Raw genomic sequence first — 7,926 nt, forward strand, 5'->3', positions numbered from 1 at the left:
GTATTTTTAGTAGGGACAGGGTCTCACCATGTCACACAGGCTGGGTTTTGTTTGTTTGTTTTCTTTTTTTCTTTTTTTTTTTTTTTGAGACGGAGTCTCGCACTGTTGCCCAGGCTGGAGTACAGTGATGTGATCTCAGCTCACTGCAACCTCCACCTCTCGGGTTCAAGCGATTCTCCTGCCTTAGCCTCCCGAGTAGCTGGGATTACAGGCACCCGCCACCACGCCCGGTTAATTGTTTGTATTTTTAGTAGAGACGTGTTTTTTAGTAGAAACTAATTTTAGTTTCACCGTGTTGGTCAGGCTGGTCTCGAACTTCTGATGTTGTGATCCACCTGCCTCTGCTTCCCAAAGTGCTGGGATTACAGGTATGAGCCACTGCGCCCGGCCTGGTTTTTTGTTTTTGTGTTTGTTTTTTTTTTTAAAGAGATGGAGTCTCACATCTCACTCTGTCACCTAGGCTGGAGTAGTACAGCACGTGATTGTAGCTCACTGCAGCCTGAAAATTCTGGCCTCAAGTAATCCTCCCACCTCAGCCTCCCGAATAGCTGGGATTACAGGCAGGAGCCACTGCACCTGGCTTTAATTCCTCTCTTTCTCTTTTTTTTTTCCTTTAGAGATGGGATCTCACTCTGTTGCCCAGGCTGGAGTGCGGTGGCATGATCATGGCTCACTGCAGCCTCAACCACCTGGGCTCAAGTGATCCTCCCACCTCAGCCTCCTGAGTAGCTGGGACCACAGCTACACACCACCAAGCCCAGTTAATTTTTTTATTTTTTGTAGAGATGGGGTCTGCCTATGTTCCCCAGGCTGGTCTTGAACTCCTGGGCTCAAGCAGTCCCCTTGCTTTGGCCTCCCAAAATGCTGTGATTCTAGACGCAAGCCACCACACCTGGCTTAATACCTTTTTTGAATGAACTCTGTAGCCTCTTGACACAGAAAACAAAAAAAAAAGCATTATTTTATATGCAAGCAAAATGGATTTATTTTCACAAATTGGGAGTGTCTTGAACATAGAACTGGTTCTGCTAGTCAAGTATCACTATAAATAAGGGATATAGAGCAATTATTCTAATTGGTATTTTAGTAGAAGTCCCCCAACCAGTAACGTGAATGTACCTGATAATCTCTTTTACTGAGTCCGCTCCCTTGGGTAGCTTTGGTGTGCTTTTTGTATCATGGGAGTTTTATTAGGATGGAGCCTTACTTACAGCTTGGCAATCCACACTGCTTTATGAACGTTTCTGGCAGTTCTGGAAGCTCAGTTCACCATGTCCATGCCATGGCAACCCAAGTTCAATCCAGGTTCTCCCAATCACTTGCTGGCAGAAGGGCACCAGGCGGGGTGGTTCACGCCTATAATCCCAGCACTTTGAGAGGCTGAGGTGGGCAGACAGATACTTGAGCCCAGGAGTTTGAGACCAGCCTGGGCAACATGGCAAAACCCCATCGGTACAAAAAAAAAATACAAAAATTAGCCGGACTTGGTGTCCCATGCTTGTGGTCCCAGCTACTTGGGATGCTGAGGTGGGAGGATCACCTGAGCTTGGGGAGGTCAAGGCTACGGTTAGCCAAGATTGAGCCACTACACTCCAGCCTAGGCGACAGAGCAAGACCTTGTCTCAAAAAAAAAACAAAACAAACAAACAAACAAACAAAAAACAAGACACTGTCAGAAGGCTGTTGGGCAGCTTACTAAACCTCTGCACTGCCCTCAGTTCCTTCATCAGCAAAATGATGACAAAAATAAGACTTGCATCTAAGGCTGGCTGTGGTGAGCATTATACGTGATATATAGATGATCTCATAAAATAAAATGCTTAACATAACATAGTGCTTGCTACATAGACACTGGCCGTAAACATCTTTCAGGCTAAAATGATTGATCGTTTTCATTTTCCTTCATGATTTTTGGCACTTCCAGGGGCTACCTTTTCATGTTTGATATATGTACCTAAAATGGAAACTTTACTACCATAAATGGAAAACCAGAATCATGAGACATAAATAGAAGTGAAACAACAGCGCACACTAAAATAAACACATAAATTAACATTCGTAAATGTTCATCCATTATCCCCTAAAATCACTCACACACCTGAGTGGTGTACAGGTCATATTTTAGGAAATGCCACACTGCAAGAGAGAACTTTGGGCTTAGGCTGCTGCTTGTGGATTAAAGGAGCTGGCCTACTGACAAAAATGTAATGGGTGAGGTAGGATGATTGCTTGAGACCATACATAGTGTGAGTGCAGCTTGGGCAAAATAGTGAGATCTTATCTCCACACACATTTTTTTTTTTTTAAGACAGAGTTTCGCTCTTGTTGCCCAGGCTGGAGTGCAATGGCACGATCTCTGTTCACTGAAACCTCCACTTTCCAGGTTCAAGCAATTCTCCTGTCTCAGCCTCCCAAGTAACTGGGATTACAGGTGCCTGCCACCACGCCTGGCTAATTTTTTGTATTCTTAGTAGAGACAGGGTTTCACCATGTTGGCCAGGCTGGTTTTGAACTCCTGACCTCAGATGATCCACCCGCCTCAGCCTCCCAAAGTGTTGGGAGTTTAGTAGAAACCCCGTTTCTACTAAAAATACAAAAATTAGCCGGGCTTGGTGGCATGTGCCTATAGTCCCAGCTCTTGGGAAGCTGAGGCAGGAGAATTGCTTGAACCCAGAGGCAGAGGTTGCAGTGAGCTGAGATTGTGCCACTGCACTCCAGCCTGGGTGACAGAGCAAGACTCCATCTATAAATAAATAAATAAATAAATAAATAAATAGTATTATTATTATGTTTTAATAGAGACGCGGTGTTGCTATGTTGCCCAGGCTAGTCTTGAATGCCTAGTCTCAAGACAGCTTCCTGCCTCAGCCTCCAAAAGTATTGGGATTATAGGCATGAGCCACTGTGCCTGGCCAAGAATTTTTTTATAATTAGCTGGGCATGGTGGTACACATCTGTAGTCCTAGGCTACTCAGGAAGCTGAGGTGGGAGAACCACTCAAGCCCAGGTGTGTGAAGTTACAGTGAGCTATGATCACACCGTGTGCCCCAGCCTGGGCAACAGACTGAGACACTGTCTCAAAAAAAAAAAAAAAAAAAAATTTTAATGGGTACCTCCTATGTGCCAGATTCTGACCTAGTGCTGAGGATGCAGAAGTGAGCACAGACAGCGTCCCATGCATTTGGCCCTGCCCTCTGTGACAGAGGTGGGTGCCCCTCTGGTGGGTCACTTCATTTTCACAGGAGGCTATAAGGCTTGTAGTTAGCTCACTGATCAATAATATCTGTGACTGCCAACAACATGGCCGCGCATGACAGCAACACTTGCCAGGAAGTAACATTTCAAAATCACCACCGATAACCATTTACCAGCCTAACGTTTAGTGAAACAGTTAAAAGGATGAGGTATTTTGTATTGACGTGTATTGACACGGAAAGACATCCCGCATGCACCATGGCAAGCAAGTTGCAGAACAGAATGCAGAGTATATGCCTATTTGCATTGACATATGTAGACAGGGGATTCTTTTAAATAAGCTCTGTGCTAAGCCTTTATTTGCATTATTTCATGTAATTCTCATAATAATCCTATGAAGTGCTATTATTATCCCCATTTTACAGATGCAAAGACTGAGGCCCAAACCAGGTAAAATGATTTGTCTGAGGCCTCATAACAAACAAATGAACAGTGGAGTTGCGAAGTGAGTCCCGGTTTGCCAGCCTGCAGAGACTAGACTTAACCTCCATGTTTTTCAGCAGCCACACATGGGAAAATCTGGAAGGACACACACCAAATTTTTCATGATGGGCATATCCCAGAAGTGGGATTGGAGGAGGCTGCATTTGTTGTATTTCTTTATATGCCCCTGTACTCTTTGAGTTTTAAGTTTTATTTTATTTTTTTTAAATAATTAAATAGAGATGGGGTCTGCCTATGTTGCCCAGGCGGGTCTCAAACTCCTGGGCCTATGTGAGCCTCCCATCACGGCCCCCCAAAGTGCTAGGATTACAGGTGCAAGCCACTGTGCCTGGCCTGTTTGAGTGTTTTTAAAACAGCAAGGTGCTAATTTTGTAATTAGAAAACAAAAACAGCCGGGCGAGGTGGCTCATGCCTGTAATCCCAGCACTTTGGGAGGCTGAGGCAGGCGGATCACCTGAGGTCGGGAGTTCAAGATCAGCCTGACCAACATGGAGAAATCCCATCTCTACTAAAAACACAAAATTAGCCGGGCATGGTGGTCCATGCCTGTAATCCCAGCTACTCGGGAGGCTGAGGCGGCAGAATCACTTGAACCAGGGAGACGGAGATTGCAATGAGCCAAGATCGCACCACTGCACTCCATCCTGGGCAACAAGAGTAAAACTCTGTCTCAAAAAACAAAACAAAAAAAACACAAACAAAACTTAGCCAGACATGGTGGCACATGCCTGTAATCCCAGCTACTAGGGAGGCTGAGGCAGGAGAATCACTGGAACCTGGGAGGTGGAGGTTTACAGGCATGAGCCACCATGCCTGGCTAATTTTTTGTATTTTTAGTAGAGATGGGGATTCACCATGATGGCCAGGCTGGTTTCGAACTCCTGACCTCAGGTGATCCACCTGCTTTGGCCTCCCAAAGTGCTGGGATTACAGGTGTGAGCCACTGCGCCCTGCCATATTTATTTTTTAGAGACAGAATCTAGCTGTGTCACCCAGGCCATAGTGCAGTGGAGTGATCATAGCTCACTGCAGCCTCAAACCCCTAGCTCCAGATACTTTAAAATCAACACTGAGGTTAATTGTTAGAGGCCACATTACTGGATGGTACCTTGGTCCCACCTGCTCCTCACCACCTACCCCACCCCACCCCACTGAGAATTACTTTCACTGAATTGAGCTTGGCCTTGAAGCCATCAGCTCATGGGTGTGTGTATGGAGTTATAGGATGTAGTCTGTGTTTTATGTGTGGTCCCTGCCCTGCCTCTGAACACATCTGTACACATACATTTTCCTATGATATGTATGGTGTTTTGGCTTGTGTGTGTGTGTGTCTGTGTGTGGCTGTGTGAGAGATCCTCTTCTAAAGTAGATCCCATGGCCCCGCTCAGAGTCCAGCCTGCCTGAGTTCTCACACCCCTCACACTATATACAGGAAACAGGCTGATTTGCAAAGCCACACCACAAGTGTGAGGGAATGGGTGGTTCACTGGCCCGCCAAGGTGCTGAGTGGGCGTAATTTGGGTATGGACAGCCCTCCCTTTGGTGCATCATTTGCAGGGGGAGGGAGTGCCTCACCTCCCTTAAACACCTACTATGTGCTGGCCAGGTGTGGTGGCTCACGACTGTAATCCCAGCACTTTGGGAGGCCGAGGTGGGCGGATCACAAGTTCAGGAGATCGAAACCATCCTGGCCAATATGGTGAAACTCCATCTCTACTAAAAATGCAAAAATTAGCTGGGCATGTGGCTTGCCTTTTAATCCTAGCACTTGGGAGGCTGAAGCAGGAGAATCACTTGAACCCGGGAGGCATTTTTGTTTGAGATGGAGTTTCGCTCTGTTGCCCAGGCTGGAGTGCAATGACTCGATCTCTGCTCACTACAACCTGCACCTCCCGGATTCAAGCAATTCTGCCTCAGCCCCCTGAGTAGCTGGGATTACAGGCACCTGCCACCACGCCCGGCTAATTTGGCATTTTTAACGAAGACAGGGTTTCACCATGTTTGCCAGCCTGATCTCAAGCTCCTTGCCTTAAGTGATCTGCCCACCTCAGCCTCCCAAAGTGCTGGGATTACAAGTGTGAGCCACCGTGCCCAGCTTGATTATTGCCTCTTTACAGATAAGTAAACTGAAGTTCAGAGAGAGAGATGAAGCCACTTGCTGAAGGAAATGGTAGAGCGGAATTGTGACTGGGTCGGCCTGTCTCTGAAATGCATGTTCTCTGCCGCACACCACACCTGTGGGCTCTCTTGCCTTTGGTCTTGCTCTGAGGTCTCTGCCCTCGTGGTACCCAAGGAACAGAAGCCAGGGATAGTGACCTTGGCTTCATGTCCTAGGCACTCTCGAAAATGGGTCTTTCTCCTTCTCAGAACTGTCTTGACTCTTGCAGAAAGCTTTCCAGATCTTAAGAGACACCTTCTCCCCTCCTCTGAACCAACCCTCAGCCTGTTCTTGGCCCCTGTCCACTTGGCTCTTCTCTCTTTGAGAAAAGCCTCTGTTCCTGGGGCCCAAGAGCAAGGGACCCTGTCTGATTCATCTGTCAGCACAGGACTGGGTGGAAGGAACTGCTCATGCCTATCCAGGGTGAATGACCCTCCCTGAAGTGCGGGGAGAGCCGCCATGTTCCCTAGCCCCCACAAGAGGCTACAGGACTTAGAGCTGTAGACAGGAGAAAGGCTGGGACATGCTGACTAGGCGGAAAGTGTGTGTCAAGAAAAACTCCAACGAAGCAGGGGAAACCTGGAAATCCGGCTGAGTGGGGACTCCCCAAAAAAATTAAGGCTCAGAGTTAAAAAGTGAGGAGGTGAGCAGGTAGCAACGATGCCTCCCCAGTCTCTCTCCACCTCCCTGGGGTTTGAAGCAGGAATCAGCAAAACCAACTGGCCCTACACAGGCAGGGCTGAAGTGGGAGGGAGCCAGGAGCGAGAGGAGGACATCCTGCTGTGACGCTTGGCAGGGGCAGGAATTGTGACTTTCCAGATGGGAGTTCAGCGCTTCCTCACCCAGGACCTGCACCCCTGTCTGGGATAAAAATAGTACTTCCTCTTCCTTTCTCCCATCATTCTCTTTCACTTCCAACTTCCCAGACTCAGATCAGATATGTCCATCCACCCTGGAGCTCCATCCCAGATGATGGACACCCCCACATATATCAGTCCACGCCCATCAGGAGATTCTTCCCTCAATTGCTAAGGCTAAAATCACTCCTCGCATGTCCATCTGGAAGCCCTGGGTGATCTCTCTCTCTCTCTCCTTCTCTCTCTCTCTCTTTCTCAGGAGATTCTTGTCACTGGGGTCTGCCCCAGAAACCAGAAGGATTCCTGGGTCCTCTGAGTCCAGCCTGTCCATCACCCTGCTCCAGGCGGGGTGGTCACAGCCTTAGTCATCACTTTCTCCTGAGGCCCAGCCCTGCCACTGCCTTGCTGAGAAACCATGGGCAGTGAGTGCCTTGTTCTCTCTGGGCCTCAGGAGCCTCATCCTCATGGCATGAGGGACTGGACTTGGTGGTTTCTGGAAGCCTTTTTAACACCTGACTGTCCATGTGCCTGGTCTCCAGGAAACATGCTCCCAGTGAGGTGGGGCCGCTGGTGGACAGCACGACAGAGGCAAGCGCCACCAGCTTCGCAGGAAAGAGGCAACCCAGCTACACTGCCTGCCTCCCACCTGACCTTGAGCGAGGATCTTCTCTCCCCAGCCACAAAGGGCTGCTGCATCCCTAGGGAGCCTGGGCCCGCACAGCCGCAGTCTGCTATCAGGCCTCTCACCCCGGCGCCTGCGCCCCCAATACCAGCGCTCCTTACCTGCCCAGCCCGGGAGCCCTCTGGCCCCATTCACATGGTCCTCCTGGCCTAACCTGGCTGCGTGGACAGTCTCAGCTCCCTTCGCCGTCGTAGCCACCACCTGTCTCCCCGCGCCCACGTCCCACCCTGACTTCCTGCCTCCTCCGGAGGGCTCCGCAGCCAACCGGGCCCCAGCAGCCCAACCACAACCCTCTAGCACCCCAAGCTTCCTGCCACCATAGACCCCCGCCTCTCAGCCCCTGGGGGTCCCCTACATCTCCAGGCCAGGTCCTACTTCCCCTACTGTCCCAGGGTGACACTGGGAGGTTTAAAGTTGAGGGGAGGATGTCTGATAGACCCTTCCTTCTGCCCCCCAGGGTGCACCTGGGCAAGAGATTCAAGGGCAGCCTTTGGGCCCAGTGAGCAGGGGGCAAGCAGACACACACTCAG

At 49.3% G+C, this 7,926-nt stretch overlaps 1 protein-coding gene across 1 annotated transcript in view; it reads right to left on the bottom strand.

Moving 5' to 3' along the window:
• Positions 1–7,627, bottom strand: part of LCK (LCK proto-oncogene, Src family tyrosine kinase) — a 34,552-nt gene extending 26,925 nt beyond the window's left edge. Inside the window, exon 1 of the mRNA XM_054555622.2 lies at positions 7,498–7,627. The gene's annotated coding sequence lies outside the window, so the exon portion shown is untranslated. The remainder of the gene's footprint in view (positions 1–7,497) is intronic.
• Positions 7,628–7,926: the final 299 nt, after the last annotated feature.

The sequence above is a fragment of the Pongo abelii genome, chromosome 1, assembly GCF_028885655.2.
Source record: "Pongo abelii isolate AG06213 chromosome 1, NHGRI_mPonAbe1-v2.0_pri, whole genome shotgun sequence".
In the NCBI taxonomy this organism is placed as follows: Eukaryota; Metazoa; Chordata; class Mammalia; order Primates; family Hominidae; genus Pongo; species Pongo abelii.